The 19,887-nt window shown below is 40.5% G+C and overlaps 1 long non-coding RNA gene across 1 annotated transcript; it reads right to left on the bottom strand.

Annotated features, from left to right (window-relative positions):
* Positions 1–6,336: 6,336 nt before the first annotated feature.
* On the bottom strand, positions 6,337–6,838 carry LOC145157003 (uncharacterized). The gene is made up of 3 exons (XR_013737026.1): positions 6,770–6,838; positions 6,619–6,669; positions 6,337–6,524 (listed from the first exon to the last, which is right to left on the bottom strand). It is a non-coding gene; the product is annotated as an uncharacterized LOC145157003 (long non-coding RNA).
* Between the last annotated feature and the right edge of the window lie 13,049 nt (positions 6,839–19,887).

The following is a 19,887-nucleotide window of genomic DNA, read 5'->3' on the forward strand; positions in this document are numbered from 1 at the left end:
CCTACTTGACGACTTTGGGGCCTCAAAATCATCGAGTTCTTGTACAAAAATGAATAAATTGATTTAAAATACATACTAGGAACCGGGCATTACAAATCTAGCTCCCCACTTATTTTAGACTCCATCCTCGAAGTCTTCTGCGTCTGGAAATAGCTGTGGCTAGTGCTCCCTCATCTCATCCTCCGGCTCCCAAGTCCATTCAAATCCCTTGCGGTGCTGCCATTGCACCTTCACTAACTCTACCCTCTTGTTCCTCATATCCTTCGTCCTCCTGTTGAGGATGGCTACCGGTCGCTCGATGTAGTTCAGGCTATTATCTACCTGAATATCCTCTAAGGGCACCACTGCGGAGTCATCAACCAAGCACTTCCGCAACTGAGAGACATGAAAGGTGTTGTGTATCTAACAAAGCTCGGCTAGGCAGATCCAGTCGATACGCAACGTTGCTCACCCAAGCTATTACCCTGAATGGTCTGATGTATCTGGGTCCCAACTTGCCCCTCTTCCTGAACCGAGTGACACCTTTCCATGGTGACACCTTCAGGAGGACCATATCTCCTACCTGAAACTCCAGGTCTGATCGTCGTCTGTCTGCGTAGCTCTTCTGTCGACTATGGGTCGTCTGGAGTCTACTCCGGACCTGCTGGATCCTCTCTATCGTTTTGAGTACCACTTCGGTACTCCCCATGACCCTCTGTCCAACCTCACCCCAACATATCGGGGTTCTGCACTTCCTCCCATAAAGCTTCTGAATGGGAGGACGGTCGATGCTGGCGTGGTAGCTATTATTGTAGGAAATCTATGCCAAGGGAAGGTAGGTATCCCAGCTGCCACCGAAGTCTAAAACGCATGCCCGCAGCATATCCTCTAGGATCTGGATGATCCGCTCACTCTGACCATCCGTCTGTGGGTGAAAAGTCGTGCTAAAGTGTAGACGACTACCCAACTCGTCATGAAATTTCTTCCAGAATCTGGAAGTGAACCGTACGTCTCGATTAGAAATCACGAAAACTAGCACCCTGTAACGAGCTACTACCTCTCTGATGTAGATGTCTGCCAGCTTCTCGGCCGAAATGCTCTACTGGATCGGAATGAAATGGGCGCTCTTGGTCAGTCGATCCACGGTGACCCAAATCGAATTCACTCCCCGTGCGGTCCTCGGAAGTTTCATGATGAAATCCATAGTAATATCCTCCCATTTCCACATAGGGATATCCAACGGATGTGTCTTGACATGAGGTCTCTGGTGTTCGGCCTTGACCTTCCTGCATGTCAAGCACCTCTCGACGTACCAGGCTACATCCCGCTTAATGCAGGGCCACCAGTAATCAGGGCGAAGATCTCTATACATCTTCGTCGCCTCAGGATAGATGGAAAATATAGACTTGTGCGCCTCCTCCATCAGGTGCTGGCGCACACCGCCTGCGTACGGAACCCACACTCTGCGGTGAAGTGTCAACAGCGCGCGGCTATCATAGTCGAAGGAGGAAATCTGGCCCACGATATGCTCACTCTTCCGGTGTTCCTCCTTCATAGCCTCTTGCTGGGCCTCTCGGATCTTCTCCAGTAGTGGAGTCACTACTGTCATCCCCAGACAGATGTCTCTAATTGGGGCTGCAGATGCTTTGCGGCTAAGTGCATTAGCCACAACATTGGCATTCCTAGGGTGGTAGAGGATCTCACAATCGTAGTCCTTCACCGCATCTAACCACCGATGCTGCCTCATGTTCAGATTCGGCTGATCAATGAGGTACCTCAAGCTCTTGTGGTTTGTGTAAATGGTATAACGGACCCCATAGAGATAATGTTGACAAATCTTGAGGGTGAAAACAACTGCCCCCAACTCTAGGTCCTGCGTCGGGTAGTTCGTCTCGTTAGGCTTCAACTGCCTCGAGGCGTAGGCGATGACATGCCCTCTCTACATCAACACTGCGCCTAAACCCGAGATGGACGCATCGCAGTATACTATAAAATCCTTAATGACCTCTGGCAGGGCTAATATCGGTGCCTCGCACAACCTCTGCCTCAACGTCTCGAACACTGCCTGCTGCTCAGGCCCCCGGCAAAACACAACGACCTTCTTCGTCAGCCAGGTCAGGGATACTGCTATCTTGGAGAAATCCTATATGAATCTCCGGTAATAGCCTGCTAAACCGAGGAAACTCTGAATCTCAGATGGAGACTTCGGAACGTCCCATCTCATCACGGCCTCCACCTTGGCCGGGTCGACCAAAATACCGTTCTGGTTGACAAGGTGCCCCAGAAAGTGCACCTCGTGCAACCAGAACTCGAACTTGGAGAACTTGGCGTACAAGCTCTCCATCCTCAGGGTATCCAACACCTCTCGCAAGTGCTCCTCGTGTTGCTTCCGCGTCTTGGAGTAAACCAAGATGTCATCGACAAAGACTATCACAAACCGATCCAGCATCGGTCTGCATACGCGGTTCATGAGGTCTATGAATGCGGCAGGAGCATTGGTGAGCCTAAAGGGCATCACCACGAACTCATAATGACCGTAGCGAGTCCGGAAAGCAGTATTCTGTACATCCTCATCTCTGACTCTCATCAGATGATAGCCTGAACGCAAATCGATCTTGGAAAACAATGATGCCCCCTGTAGCTAATCGAAGAGGTCGTCAATCCTCGGTAGTGGGTAACGGTTCTTCACTGTTACCTTGTTCAGCTCCCGGTAGTCTATACACATCCGGTGGGACCCGTCCTTCTTCTTCATAAACAGAATCGGGGCTCCCCAAGGCGAACTGCTCGGCCTGATAAATCCTTTGTCTAACAGCTCCTGCAACTGTGTAGACAACTCCTGCATCCTGGGAGGAAGCAACCAATATGGTGCCTTGGTTATCGGTGCCGCACCTGGAACGAGGTTAATCCGTAACTCCACCTGTCTCTCCGGGGGTATCCCAGGTAACTCCTCTGGGAACACGTCTGGGTATTCCCGCACAACTGGTACATCACTCACGGTCGCCTCACCCGCCTCCCAGGTATTCATAACGTAGGCGACATAACCTGCACAACCCTGTTGAAGGTAGCGCCTAGCCCTCGCTGCTAAACACAAAGCTGGCCCATGCTGCGGCCTCTCGCCCTGAATTACCAACTCTCCCCCACTTCGGGTCCTGACCCGAACCAACTGCTGCTCGCAGTCGATCACCGCCCCATTAGGGCTCAACCAGTCCATGCCACTACCAGAATATAGGCCTTTAATGACGTGCAAACCATGACACTCGCTAATTTACGATACGCAAAAGTGCATGCCCTAAAAATAATGTCATCTGTCAAAAAATGTGAAGGATTTAAGATACGTATTTTTGCGTGACCTAAAACTAGTGTCAGAAAAATAAAAATAAAAACACGGAGGGCACCCATTAAAAAAAGCGTGTCGTGTAGACATGTCGCTTTATAATTCTTAAAATGAACGCGCGCCGACTTTTTACTTAACAAAATCGCAGGGGATCTAGGGCTTTTTTAAAAGGATGCTCTCGGTTCGCTGCATCTGCCTCACTTCCACTTATCTCTGCTCACCTCTTCCCACCGACGACCTCTGCTCACTTCTTCCCCCCACCCCTCCCAAATTCAGTTGCTTCCAATTTGGGGGTTATTACCCCAATTCCTTGCGATTGCTCTCCGATTAAACGATTTCTTGCCGACTGCGAAGCCTCCACAAACCCTACCTCAACTCCATCGCCATCTATTTTTTCTCAACAGAGACCTGATTTTACTCCATCATCGTCTACTTTGCCCTCTGTCGCCATCCTTCTCTCTCTCCACCTGACTCATTTTGTCGGAATATATATGGGTTTGTCTCATACTGACCTTTCCCTCAGCAAATGATTCTCAGTTGGTCTTCACGGTTTGTACGGATACCAATAAGAAGAAACCTGAAAACAACGGGGTTGAATTGATTAATACATGAAATATTTTCTTGGTCTCTATGTTGACGATGTCCTTAATATAAATCTCCACAAAGGTAATCAGGTCCTGATCGATGTCCATTATATCAATCTATTTTTTCCAAAAACATATTTAAGTTTCTTCTTCATATGCTCTTACTTTTCTTTGATTATGTTTACAGATTCACTAATTAAACATCAGTTGGTTTTGCATAACCACAATTTCATTGAATCTTGTGTATATATAGGATGCAACGTTAAGGGTATATATTTTGGACTGTGAAATCAATTTAGGTTTCATTCGTAAATGTTCCTGATGTTCTTGACCTAAATGCTCCACCTCATTTCCCTTATTGTTTCTCGGTTTTCTTATCCTTCCTTTCTCCTTCCTTTCTTTAGTGATTGCTCGATTCCACAAAATCACTATTGAGTTCAAAACGATTTTTCTTCAGGTATGAGCTACATATTAATTGTTTAATATTGTTTAACGGATAATTGCCTTAGATGAAATGCCTAATATATTAGATAATTGAACTTTTTCTTATTGCCTAATAAGTGTTCGACTATTAATGTCCAAGTTTACTTTTGTAAATTGTAATAACTATTTTATTAGTTCAATTTGCTCATTATTAAAAATGAATCAAGTGTGTGTATGTATTGTAGGTAGATCTGATTGGGATGATGGAAGATGGGAATGGGAAGATTCGCATCGGCATACGAGTGGCAGTAGACATCATAAACCTTCACCATCACTAATGTTACTTGGTTCTTCACCTGATACACGATTACCTTCTCCTTGGTATGGTGGCAATACTCCTATGGGTTACATAAAAATTAAAAATAATCATAAATTTTTGCTGACTGTGAAGACAACTTCCAATGTTTGTGCATTTATCAACAGTGATGTTGTTAACTTTTCCTGCATGCAGTAAAAATAGCAATTGGGCTTACCATTGAGATCTCAAACATAGAGTGTCTCTATCTACGGGCTACTACATCATATGTACTTTGTGAGTTTGACAATATGAGTGATCTAACAGGTAAAGGATTATGATGCTGCTCTGGATCTAGAGCTAGACTCAATGGACAAATTTGTCCTTTAATGCATGGCCTTCTATCAGGTTCCACATCTTGTATTGACTTATTAATCAATAATCATCAAGACTTAAATAATAATCAATTCTATTAAATTCTCAACCAGAAAGAAATTGCTTTATATACATCTGTGAAAATCAATAGCGAATTTTGTTGGTTTGATATAGATGGCGACATTGACCCTTTATTTAAGGTGAAAATTTTCTTTTTCTTTTTCCTTAATATATTTCAATTTAATCAAACAGATGTATTAAAGTTTTAATTTTTACAGGAATACTAGTCTTCATGTAAATAGTTTCTTTTTTTTTGTTATTTTTTTGTCTTTGTTTTGTAAACTGTCTTCCGAATTTCAGAAAAGAATTCTTCTATGAATTCCCAATGCTTTTGTGATTCCTTTGATTGCTTCATAAACTTGCAAGATTCCTTGTGTGAATTTTTAGGTATTCAATGTTGGTATGATTGATATTTGATTATACAATGCTTGATGATGTTCGTAGGATTGATATTTGAAGTAAAAGATGAAAATGCTGATCGAAATCTATCACACACTTCTTCAGATTCAGAGGGTGTGGACAGTGGACCAAACAAACAGGAACGTGCCCTTCAATTTACGATATTTTTTTTTTATGTATTTTACCACTGTCATCATAGGGGCTGTTTCTTGTTTTTTTTTCATCAAGTCCTGTATGGGTAAAGTAGCTGAATCTATAATGATGCTTATATGGATAAACTGATGTACACACAAGGTCTGTTTCTTTTTCTAGACTGAATAAACCGTCTGAATGAGTCTAAATGACCAATTTACCCTTACATTCCAAAAAATACTATATTTATCAATTTGTGGTTTACGAATGGTAAAATTCAGATCACTGCAGTTTTAGGAAATTATGTTCTAGAAATTTGGAATTGAATTATACAAATTGATAGAAGTGTGCTTTTATAGACATGTTACGGATTTATGATATTTTTCATGCTTATGTATATTTCAAAACCTGCTCAAATTTCTAATTTGTTTGATGGTTATAATTGGAGTAGTTTATGTATATGATGTGCAGATGACTCACAAATATCTGATATTCCTACGATCTCAAATGTTCGGCAGGATCTTACAAAGTGGCCAGAAATACATGCTAAACTTGTTCTCTCAGCTGTAAAGGTAACTTCCTAAATCCTTTTGATAGCAGAGAATAACATCATGTGAAAGGATACAAATGAACTAGCGACTTCACATTTTTTTTACATAATAAAATTCCCTACCAGATACTCTGTTGCTTATTTTATCATATTTTTTTTATCTTAAGGCATAGATTGTTCATTTCCATGTCCACCTATTCACTCCATTATTTTGAAACAAGATAGTAATTAACTTTATGTGATCTTTTTGTTATTGCCTTAATAGTAATTTTGCAAGCTTGCTTCTCTCACAATCTTTCCAACTACTATGCAGTATGCATAGATTGTTCGTTTCCATGTCCACCTATTCACTCCTCAAACTTAACAGATCCAAGATCAAGCTTCTTCTTACTTCTGTAAGAACATCAGATTTTTGCACGTAGATGTGGTGTAAAATAAATTTAGGAAAAGATCACCATTAAAAATTCATAAAATTAATTTGGCTTACCAGTAGTTATTGGTTCAGTTGAAGCAGAAACTGGACATCCTTCAGTTCCATCTTCTCTTACAGGGGTATAAATGGCAACCAAAGAAACATTTTTATATATTGATAGAAATTACAAAGTAACAGAAATGATAGAATGGAAAAGAAATAAGACCTGGGCAAACAGGGGCAGTTTCGGAATAGGATGGTTCACTTGATCTTCCAAGTATCTGTTATAATGCACTCACATTGAAGCAACTACCAATGCCATCAAATCGCAACTTATACGAACAGGAACATAGTGATTGTAATAGCTTAAAGGATTTGTTCTCTTCTGTACAAATGTACATGTGTCTTTTTATTTTTTTAATACAACATGATAAAATAAGTATTTAATATTTGCATCCAAGACATGACCTTAAGGATAAAGCATAATAATACCTCATTTGATTCAGATCCACATGCTATATATCCATCAAGAACAGATAAGCCAACAAAGTTCTGAAATGAATCGGATTGACTGTTTTAGTAGTTTACTATTTTGTCCCTGACTGTTTTCTACAAAATGTAGAAAACAAGTTTTTTTTTTTTGACAGAATCTTTCACCATTGATGAGCCCGAGTCACTTGTATTAAAATTGGAGGAACAATTTTGATTGGGCATAGTTTAAATAATGATCTACAAGGTAATAATAATAATAATAATATGAGTGTTTCTTTTTGACTTAATTAAGAAAGTTGGACTTTTTACGAATTTTCCCTTGTGTAACTTTTGTATGCAGTATTGAAGACAGATCACACAAGAGTAATTGACACCTCTCTTGTATTCAAATATTGGAGTGGCTCCAATTTCAGGTGACCATCTTTGAATGATTTGTGTAAGGCAAGTTTCAAATATCTAGTTGTAATATTTTGTTCCACCCAAAAAGACGTAAATACCATCGTCACTTTCATCATTGAAAATTGCCTTAAAAAGCTTGTTCAATCTTGTCTATTTTGAGCATTTCCTTAGTTTATAAAAATATTAGATTGTTTCTTCATTATATGAAGAAACTTGCAAAAAGGAATAAATACCCTCATTGGTTTCACAAGGCAGGACATGATAGAAAATTTATATAATGTTTCAATGAGACAAAACTTTAGTTTTTTGTTCCACCCAAAAAACTTTAATCTTGACAGAAGGTTCACCCACCAGGTATTATTTTTTCATTCAATTTTATAAAAATACTAAATGACAAAAAAAATATATTTTTTAAAAAATAATTTCTGATAGCAAGCTTCACATCTCTAGTAAGATATTTTTTGATAGCAAGCTTCACATCTCTAGTAAGATATTGTTTCTTGTTTACTTAATGAATATAAGACTTAACTTTTTAGTTTTTGCAAATTACCCCTTATTTCTTTTTCTTCCATTTCTCCAACGGTGCCTTGTTTTTCTAATATTTTCTAGAAATCATTTATCCAAACGAAACTTAATCTAAAAAAAAAAGGAAACAAGCCCAAAGTCGACTTATATTTTATATTGGAAACTAGAATCATATTCTTCTTTCTTACATAAATTTTGTGAAAACAGGTAAGCAAGTTTATGGGGGCCCAAAGTTATCCTTTTGTCTAGAGTATGGCTCCAAGCTAAATTTTAATATTTTATACAGGTATGGGTTGTATTGAATTGCTGCAATGACAATTGGCAAAAAGTATTTTACTATTTCACTCTTTCATATTAACGTTTATAATCTACATGTGTATTAAATTTTAATATTTTATACAGGTATGGGTTGTATTGAAGCCTGGATTCTTGGCAAAAGGTATTTTACTACATGTGTATTAAATTTTAATATTTTATAACATAGATTGATGATGCTTGAAGCCTTTCGGAATACTAACGTGTTGATGATGAAAACAGGTATCATGTGGAAACAATAAGAAGTAGAAACAAGAAGGTGTCCCTTAATAGCAATGTAGTATTAGGTTATATAGTTAGGGAAAACCTCTTAATAACAATGTACAATCAGATCCCCTTAATACCAATGTATTACAATTTTTTGACATGATGTTATTGGATGAAATTGATTGTTTTGGTATATATTTGTTTCCATATTTTTGTATTATGCGTAAATAAGAATCGTAAAGACGCGTCGTAAATGTATACGTAAATGGTTGCTAAAGTTTATGACATGCAAATGCGTGTCATCTTCATTTATGACAGGGGCTTTAATGATACGCAATGCGTGTCCTAAACGCGCGTCGTAAGGTTACGACACGCAAATGTGTGCCGTCTTCCTTTATGACAGGGCCTTCCTTGATACGTATTGCGTGTCGTAAATAAGCGTCGTAAATGCGTGTCGTAAATAAGCGTTGTAAATGCGCGTTGTAAATAGACGACGTGCAAGAGCGTGTCGTCTCTCGTTATGACAGGACCGTCCTTGACATGCATTTGCGCGTCGTCTAAGCGTTTTACGACACGCATTGCGTGTCGTAAACGACTGTTTTTCTAGTAGTGTGCCTATGATGACCTTGTTCCCACGCAACGGAGTGGGAACCAAATCCACGAGGTAACGCTCGCCGTACAACCTCAAGACACAATCTCTGGAAACCTCTGATGCCCGGACGGATCGGTCGTCCACAATATCTACCTCTAATGGACAATCCAATGTGCCTGAAGACTCAGCAAACCTCTTGCTGGGTGTAAGGGATACGAATGATCGGGTAGTTCCCGAGTCAAATAACACCAATACTGGAATATCGTTCACATGGAATGATCCTAACAGAATACATGAATCATGAAACATAAATATCAAAACTGACATATAAATAAAGATAGGAAGAATAAACACACCTGTCACCACATCTAGTGTGGCACGCGCCTCCTCGGTGGTCAACTGGAAGAATCGGCTCCTCACCAATGGAGCATCTAACTTACCCTGTCAGCCATCTGTGATCCGAAGGGTCGCTGGAGCTGGCGCCCCCACTGGCGCTGCTTATGTCAATCTCGGGCAGTTGGCCTTTTATGACCCTTTCTGATTGCAATGAAAGCAAATCAGGTCTGATGTCTGAAAGGTGGGGGTAGGGGCAGTACAATCCCTGACAAAGTGCCCAAGCTTGTCGCACTTATAACAGCCCGATGCCTCCAATCTGCAAACTCCCTTATGCGATTTTCTGCATTTTCCACAGCGGCCCCGGCCATGTTGGCCCTTTGACCTCGAGTCGAATCCCGTGGGGTTCTTCTCAAAAACCCCAGTTGCCTACCCAGTCTTCGCCTTCCTCTTCCTGATGTGCTCTATATCGATCTCCCTCTCCCTCGCCCTCGCAATCATGTCATCCAAAGTCGGGTATGTTGAGTAGCTGACATGTTTCCAAATGTCAGCTCTCAACATGTCATGGTACCGAGTCTTCCTCATCTCCTCATCTCCCGCATACCGAGGCACCAGTAGGGCCCTCTCCCTGAACTTGGCGGTAATCTCCGCCACCGACTCAGTAGTCTATCTCATATCCAGAAACTCCCTGGCCAACTGCTGAATCTCCACAGCCGACGCAAACTCAACCCTAAACCTGGTCACAAAGTCCGACCAGGTCATAGCCTTAATGGTTGGGGCTCCCAACGTGTCACTGACTGCCTCTCACCAGTCTCTAGCTTTGTCTCTCAAACATCCCGCAGCATACCGGACCTTCGACCCCTCAGGACAGAAGCTCGTCAACTATGCAGACTCGATGTCTGCAACCCATCTCCTGGCCACAATGGGGTCCTTCACCCCGTGAAAGTCTGGCGCACCGCATCCACTGAAATCATTGAAGGAGAGCGTGCGAGTCCCTGACTGGCCCAGTGCCATGTCGCTCCAGAATGACCTGAGGCGATCCTCCATCAGCTCAATGATCCCTTCCTTGACTGACCCGAAAATCACCGGGGTCGCCTCAAGGATGCCTCTTGTAATCTCAGATGCAATGAACGCTCGCAATCCATCATCGACTGGCTCAGAACCCGAAGCCGAACCTGAACCTGATCCTGACCTTGACCCTGAACCTCCTACTCCGTGATGTGTATCCACCATTCTGAAACGAAACACATAATCGTCAGGGTCATACATAACCTCGAGAGGTCTCACACACACTACAAGTTCCCTGGTTCTATCTCAGCCCTCCTTGTCTCGAGTACGGGTCCTCTGCTTTCAGTAGTACGTGCCCATACTACCTTCCACATCTATCCATACTTTCCTCAAGGATTGCCTTGACCTCACCAAGTCCGTTCTACTACTATTGCTCTCCATGCTAATCTCATCCTAGGCTTTCCCTAGGGTAATCTCCGACCTACTCTCTGCCATCAGTTGCATAAGAAGTCCCTGCTATGTCTCCCTGACTAGCTCACGAATACCATTACATATTACTAAGACCAGATAATTATTCGAATGAGAGGTCCTACCCTACAACGGTTGGACTCAAACAAGAGCTGCGAAATAGGGCTAGACCTAACCTTCTGAAATTATTTATTCCTCGTAATATGTAACTTAACGTATTCATTTACTAGTTAATTAAAGATAACTAGAACTTCTAAAAGCACAAAACAAGCAACATTTGGGCTTCGAGTAACCAAAACCAAGCACATCCTAAACATGACATCATATCACTGACTAATCAATTTTAGCATGTAATTTAATAAGCACATATAGCAGGGACATAAGGCATCTTCCTAGATCCATAGCCCTAATCTAGCATGCAGTTCTCATACACATACGTCATGCATATAAGGCATCCTTCCTAGATCCTTAGCCCTTATCTAGCATGCAATTCTCATTATCATATCATATATCATATCAACATGTATGGGTATCTTGGGGAAAACTTACTTGAGCTCGGCCGATTGCATGCATCACACTCCTTGTTCTTTCTCAAAACCTTTAATTTTAATTCTTAGAAATTTTTTTTTTTGTAAAAACTTTTCAAATCCTCGATTTGAGTCAAGACACCCCCGAAGGTGTGTCCGAATCCATCAAACCAAGGCTCTGATACCAACTTGTAACATCCCCAAATTCAAGACCAAAAATTTCATTTTTAATTTAAAGATTCATAAAACATATTACTAAAAATGCCACCAATGTTATCTCATATCATGAAAAACCATAAGTCAAATATCTCTCAAAAACATAATAGGAAAGTAATGTCAGAGTACAAATCCAAAGACTCTCATGTCTGGAAAATCGAGTGTGTGATGCGCTGCAGTCATGCCGGCTCCTTTCCCTTCGAAGAAGAGGTACCTGAAACCAAAACTGTAAATATTAAGCATGAAGCTTAGTGAGTTCCCCCATCATACCACATACCATACAATAACATACTCTCAGGCATATTTGGATGCCCGACGTACCCCTTCGGTCTCTTTCAACCGGATACCGCCTAACATATCTGGGTGCTGGCCTACCCCTTCGGTCTCTTTCAATCGGATATGGGGACTATTTCACCCCTACTACTATCACATAATACCCTAGCATATACACATAAATCACATACTGCCTAGCATATATGGGTGCTCGCCTACCCCTTCAGTCTCTTTCAACCGGATATTCGGGGACTATTTCACCCCTCTACTACTATGACGTAAAATCATAGCATACTAGCCCATAAAGCATATAAGTGAAGGGTTGTGAGCATTCTAACACTCCTAAGGTGTACATGAAACCCTAAATACCTTGGATCTATGTTTTCTCTATTATACATGCAAACTTTCATTTTCCAAGGTATTACCCTAACTAGAATACAAAACTTTGATACTTGGGTAATAAAACAAGTTAGATAACATAACTTTTGTTGTAGCTTGTTGCTTGGAGCTTCAAGAGCCTAGCACCAACAATGTGAATGCCTCAAGTGGAATCACAAATCACCACTAACATTTGGAAACTTGGAAGAGGACTCTTTAGCTCACAAAAATCGGCCACACTCTTGCAAAGACACTAGGTACCAATTTCTTGAACCAAAGGGCTTCTTATATAGTGTGGTTACATTAGGGTTACACCATGTAAATCCTAGTGTGCATGACTTTCCACATTCCTCATGATCCATGGGTTTTAACCTCCATGGAGTATCCATGGGTCACCACATGGGTAAAGCCTAACATAAGGAATCATGGATCATTAGCCCACATTATAAGAATGAATGATTTACACAATCAATCCCTATATATTTAATTAGTCTCCTTTGACCACAAAATTAATTCCAAATTAACTCTTGATCAATACTAATTAAATAATATGATTTCATATTAATATATTATAACTTATAATATATTAATAAATCATACATATCCTCTTCTCAAAAGTCCAAATTGTTCCGGTGAAGTGCAACCCAAATGGACCATGATAAATCGGGTCACGTACATACCAAATATAGTTATGGACTTAGACACCTTATCCAACAGTCTCCCACTTGGATAAGTCTAGTAACTATAGTTGCAAGTATGATCTCAGGATCTGACTAGCAATCATGGCTCATAAATGCCTTTGTCGAACTTAGACGTACCATTTCAGATAAGTGATCATAGAATCCTCTGTTCTCAAGATATCAGCCAGACAAACACATGGAACACAATCAATCTTATTGTCCAGCAGTTTGTTTCCCGATTTTTGATTTGTTTAACATAGAACTTAATCGAACACATCATTTTTGTTTTGACCAGGCCCGTCACATAGGTCAAAAAAATCATCGAGGGGCACAAGATATCGCTTTTAATCCTCCAATGACTAAAAGGAACAGATAAACTTTGACAGTATATGCTTGTACTAACTATTCACTGAACCATACACAACAACACGTTTTATAACATCGAGTTACCGATGCATTTTCGTACTATCAATGTACGACCAACTCATAGTCAACAACTCATATATCTAGGTTTGAAGATTATATGATATTATCGTCTCACGATCACTCGAGATAAATTCCATGAAGTGATACAAGTGAGCGTGGGTTGAATCCAATACTCAGACCTTATGAGCACTCATGAATGTCATAGCAATGTCTAACCATTTATGACAATCTACAAGCCAAATTCATGACAGTCTTGATTCAATACCTACTTCCAAAGTATGATCGACTGTGGATGGTTTGAATAATCCAATTATTCTGGAAGTCAAAACATGCAAAATTGAAACAATAGTAAAACAATTGACATGAGACAGTACCATACTAGTAAATAAAAATACCTTTTATTTAAGCATCAAACGTCAATTATAGTTTATCTATTACAAGTTTCGAAATAGCTATCTAATCATTAAAACTAATATCATCCCTCAGCCCAATGCGCGTCGTATGCTGTAAATGCTTAACCCTACTCAGTCCCTTCATGAGGGGATCTGCCGGGTTCTCATCTGATGATACTCTATTTGCCATGAGGAGTCCTTCTTCTATCATGGGTCTTATGATGTAATATTTCCTGTCTATGTGTCTGGACCTGCCATGATCCCTTGGTTCCTTGGCTAAGGAAACCGCATTATCGCTGTCACAGAAAATCTCCACAGGCTCTTTTATTGCTGGTACAACTCCAAGGTCTCCGATGAAGTTCTTCAGCCATATCGCCTCCTTCGTCGCTTCGCTTGCTGCTATTTACTTTGATTCGCAAGTTAAATCAACTACTATCTCCTACTTGGAACTTTTCCAAGTTATTACTCCTCCATTCAGGGTAAATACCCAGCCCGACTGAGAGCGGAAATTATCGCTATCGGTTTGAAAGTTGGCGTCACTATACCCCACCACTCTCAAGTCATCACTCCCACCAAGTGTAAGGACCCAATCCTTAGTCCTTCACAAGTACTTGATAATGTTCTTTACCACAGTCCAGTGAGCCTTGCCAGGATTCCCTTGATATCTGCTGACCATGCTCAAAGCAAAGGCCACATCAGGGCGAGTACAAGTCATAGCATACATGATCGAGCCAACAGCGGAAGCATATGGTAACCGACTCTTCTCATCTATCTCAGCCTCTGTACTCGGACTCTGAGCCTTGCTCAGTTTGGCATTGCTCTAGATCGGTAAGTCAACTTTCTTGGAATTATGCATGTTGAACCTTTTCAACACGTTGTCCAAGTAGGTACTTTAACTAAGTCCAGTTAGTCTCTTACTCCTGTCTCTCAATATCCTTATCCCTAGGATATAGGCAGCTTCTCCAAGGTCCTTCATAGCAAAACACTTCCCAAGCCAAGATTTCACCTCCTAAAAGGTTGGGATGTCATTTCCTATGAGTAATATGTCATCCACATACAGTACCAAAAAGCTAACTATACTCCCACTAGCTCTGACATATACACATGACTCATCCTCACTTCTCGAAAAGCCAAAGTTTTTGATTTTCTCATCGAAAAAAAGATTCCATCTGCGAGATGCTTGTTTCAATCCATAAATGGATTTCTCAAGCTTACACACTCTATTAGGGTACTTAGCAACGACAAAACCCTATGGCTGACTCATGTAAACATCCTCAACCAACTTCCCATTAAGGAAAGCGGTTTTGACATCCATTTGCCATATTTCATAGTCATGAAACGCAAAAATGGCTAGCATAACCCTAATAGACTTAATCTTCGCTACTGGTGAGAAGGTCTCATCATAGTCAACTCCCGAAGTTTGAGTAAAGCCCTTCGCAACTAGTCGTGCCTTATAAGTATGTACCTTCCCATCGATGTCGGTCTTCTTCTTGAAGATCCATTTGCACCCGACCGTCTTACGACTCGGTACATTGTCAACCAAGTTCCAAACTTGATTGTCATACATGGACTGAATCTCGCTATCCATCGCCTCTTTCCATTTAGCAGACTCGGGGCCTGCCATGGCTTCCTTGTAGCTGTTAGGTTCATCCAAATTTACCAGTGTGCTATCACTGATAAATGTATCACCCTCAGATGTTATATGAAAACCATATAACACAGGTGGAACACTAACTCTACTAGAGCGCCTCAGAGGTACAGACTCGTCAACTAGATCAACATGAGTTTCCTCATCAGGTTGATTGCTAGTGTTTCAGGTTCCTTCACCGTTTGACTCTTGAAGTTCTTCAAGGTCAATTTGCCTCCCATTGTCCCATTGGAATATAAGTTCCCTCTCTCGAAAAACCCCTCTCCTCGCAACGAAGACAACATTGTCACTCGGTCTGTAGAAGAGATAACCAAAGGACTTTTGCGGGTAGCTGATGAAAATACACCTCTCACTCCGAGGTTCGAGCTTGTCGTGAGTCTCGCGCCTCACGAAAGCGTCGCAACCCCAAACCTTGATGTGTGCTAACGAGGGAGCCTTCCCTGTCCACATCTCGTGAGGTGTTTTGGCAACCTTTTTATTTGGGACTCGATTAAGGATATGGGCAGCAGTCTCCAAGGCATACCCCCAAAATAAGATTGGTAATGAAGCTCGACTCATCATGGAACGAACCATGTCTAACAAGGTTCGGTTGCGCCTCTCAGCCACACCATTAAGTTGTGGTGTCCTAGGTGGCATCAACTGTGTAACAATTCCACACTCCTTAAGATAGTCCAGGAATTCAATACTAAGATACTCACAACCTCGATCGGATCGGAGCATCTTTATCTTCCTGCCCAGCTGATTCTCCACTTCTTGCTTAAATTTTTTGAATTTCTCAAAGGTTTCTGACTTATGCCTGATTAAATAGATATAGCCATATCTGCTGTAATCATCAGTAAAAGTCACATAGAAGGGGTAAGCATCCCTTGTGGCGGTTCTGAAGGGCCCACACATATCGGTGTGTATGAGATCCAACAAACCCTCACCCCTTTCACAAGAACCAGTGAAGGGTGACTTAGTCATTTTTCCAAGTAAACAAGACTCACAAGTGTCATCTGACCTTAAGTCGAATGACTCCAAAACTCCAGCCTTCTGGAGTTGGCCTATGCGCTTCTTGTTGACATGTCCAAGACGACAATGCCACAAGGATGCTTTATCCAAATCATTAGAAGAATCGATATGCAACACGTTATTTCCTAAGTTGTCTACAACCATCAAAGTTTCATATACACCATTACAAGGTAATGCTTTAAAGAAAAAATACCATTATAATAAGCATTTATTGAACCAATTTCATTATTAAACGAAAATGTGAAACCTTGTTTGTACAAACCATGAAAAGAAATAACATTTCTCGCCATTTCAGACGAGTAGCAACAATTATTCAAATCTATTTCTAACCCATTACTAAGCAATAAAGAGTAAACTCCAATCTTGGTGATAGGTGAAACCTTCCTATTCCCCATGATCAAGTTTATCTTACCGTGCTCCACATCCATATTTCTTTTTAGGCCCTACACATCAGAACGAATGTGAATTCCACAACCTGTGTCAAGAACCCCAAGAGTTAGAATGTGATGAGTTTTTAGACAGAATAGTGTAAATACATGCATGGGTGGGTTTAACCTTCCCATCCTTAACATCCTGCAAGTACTTGGGGCAGCTTCGCTTCCAGTGCCCCTTGTCATGGAAATAGAAACACTCTGCTTCTTTTGGGATGGCCGAGGGAGTAACAGAACCTCCTTTGGTTCCACTTGAAGAGGATCCATCAAGAGACTTTCCACTGCGGCTCTTGGAAGGAGCCTTCCTCTTCCTCCCCTTACCTTGCCCAATTTCCAGAATAGGGGCATTAGCAGTAGGAGTGGTTACAACATTTTTACCTGTGAGACCGCTTTCGGCAGTCCTCAAAAGGCCCTGAAGTTTGCTCAAAGTGACTTCCTCCTTGTTCATATGATATGTCATGCAGAACTGATCATAAAATGGAGGTAAGGAGTGTAGGATAATATCTATAGCCAACTCCTTATTAAAGTTCACATTCAATTTGAGCAGACGGTCCACAAAACTTTGCATTTTCTGCAAGTGGCCCGTGATGGGTTCACCATCCTTCATCTTTGTTGTAATCTTGGAGCAGATGATTTCACACCGCTCTTGACGAGCACTCTGATGGTACCTTTCCATCAGGTCCTAGTGCATCTCAAAAGGGTAGAAGTCCTCATAGGACTTTTGGAGTTCAGGAGACATTGTGGCAAGCATGATGCAAGCTACCTTGGTGGCATCTCTCTCATGTGCCCTAAAATTAGCAATCTCCTGAGGAGTAGCAGCAGACTCATTGATATCCTTAAGCTCCTTGTCGAGGACATATTCCTTGTCCTCGTAGCGAGTGACCATCCTGATGTTCCTAATCCAATCATTAAAATTAGTCCCATCAAAGATGACTCTCCCACAAAGGTTCATGAGAGAGAAGGAGTCGGTAGGGTTTGAGCCCGAAGCAGTGTTAGAAGATATCTGAAAAGAAAGAAAGACAAAGTTTAGATTAGATATAAAGAATCCTTAATTTAACACCCAAAACGAAATATTAAGGCTAGGATCCAACACAATATTTTCCAATTTGGAAGAGGGATGTCGTAGTCTAACTTGCAAAATATTTGAAGGTAGGTAAATGACGATTTACTAATTTCCACCATGAAAACGAAATTTGTTAATTAAGTTTTAATTGGATTTGAAACTCCTAGATCCTTTGAGACTCATTGAACAATTCAATGGCATGTTTAAATCTCGATTATGCCCTTCAGGTTTGTGACTGAGATACCGAGGATCATAAACAAGGTGTGAATAACCATGCAAATGTACTTGGTACTCTTAATGTTAATTATCACCTTACTCAATGTGCCGGTAAACTACACACGCTCCATTGACCTTATGATAAACATTAAGCTACCCTTTGCCACCCTTACTAGTCCAAGTTAATGTGCCGGTTAACCACACACGCTCCATCAACGACTTGGTAAGGTGCAAAGTGTAATTTCATGGATTAGCATCAATTTCACATTTTCCTAAAGTAACTAAGGTTGTGTTTGTTTTTTTTTAAAAAAGCTCTTCTAACCTCTTAGTGCTGCGTGGCGCAGCACACGCGCAACACTTTTAGGTTCGCAACAGTTTGTTTTTCTGCAGACTTCGGGCTCAAAAACCTCTTCCCGTCCTCTTCCCCACACAACAGTGGACTTAACTCTTCTAACCACTTTTAACCTCATCTAAAAAAAACACCCTATGCCCTAAACAAAAAAAAAACGCCGCTGCCATCTCGTTCGTTCTCCTTCTTCTTCTCGGCATCCCTCCCAACGATCGATCCAGAGGTGGTCCGACTCCAGCCTCCGCTGTCATCCCATCGCCGGTCGCCGGTCGCCGTTCCGCTCAATCGCCGGTCGCCGCTGCTGCCATCGTGCCGCCCTCGATCTTCAACAGGTAACTTTTTTTTCTGATTTCTTATTGATTTGAGTACCGATTGTATGAATTTGAGTACCAATTTTCTGATTTCTTATGCATTTGAGTACCGATTGTATGAATTTGAGTACCAAATTTCTGATTTCTTGATGCCCTCGGTTTCAAGATCAGGTATGTTTTTTTTTTCTTCTTCTGATTTCTTATGCATTTGAGTACCTATTGTATGAATTTGAGTACCAATTTTCTGATTTCTTATGCATTTGAGTTCCAATTGTATGAATTTGAGTACCAATTTTTTGATTTGAGTTAGGATTTTGTTGCTGAGATGTTACAACCTTTGTTAAAATCTTTGTTGAATGTAAAATATATGATATAATTGTTCTTTAAACAGATTTTCTGCTGAAATTTATATTTGTTGAATGTTGAATGTTGATTTATGCTGAAATCATAAACTTATATGCAAGTTTACATGCTGAAATCATAAATCTTTGTTGAATTGGTCCACCTCTTTGCTGAAATGGTTTTTTTAAACTTAATTATTGAATTGTTATCACTTGTATTTCTTGAATGGAGATCAAGTTTATGTTTATATGCAAGTTTGTGCTTAAATTGTTAAACTTATTTGTTGATTGTGTTGTATAATCTTTGCTTATATGGTTTTTTTTGTTCATTCATGATGTATTGTTGTTGAATATGCTAAACTTATTTGTTGATTATGTTGAAATATGATTAATCTTTGTAGCTAAAGTATGTGTTCTATATTTTTTTTTGTTATTAGCAATGGGAGATAAACATACATGGACTAATGAGCAAACACAATGCTTATTGCAAACTTGTATTGAAGAAGTGCAAACCGTGGGTAGAAAAGGTTTGACTTTGCACAAACAATCATGGCACAAGTTAGGAACAACTATTAAGGAAAAGTATGGCGTGGATTTGAATCAACGACAATTAAAAAATGCCTATGATAACCTTAAAGCCAAATACACAGGATGGTTATACTTAAAAAACAAAACTGGAAACCTTTACAATCCACAAACAAATACTTTTAACTTAACAAATGAGGAGTGGGAGGACTTTAAAA

Source organism: Lactuca virosa, chromosome 2 (genome assembly GCF_052849685.1).
Source record: "Lactuca virosa cultivar CGN04683 chromosome 2, Lactuca_virosa_CGN04683_v6, whole genome shotgun sequence".
NCBI classification, from domain to species: Eukaryota; Viridiplantae; Streptophyta; class Magnoliopsida; order Asterales; family Asteraceae; genus Lactuca; species Lactuca virosa.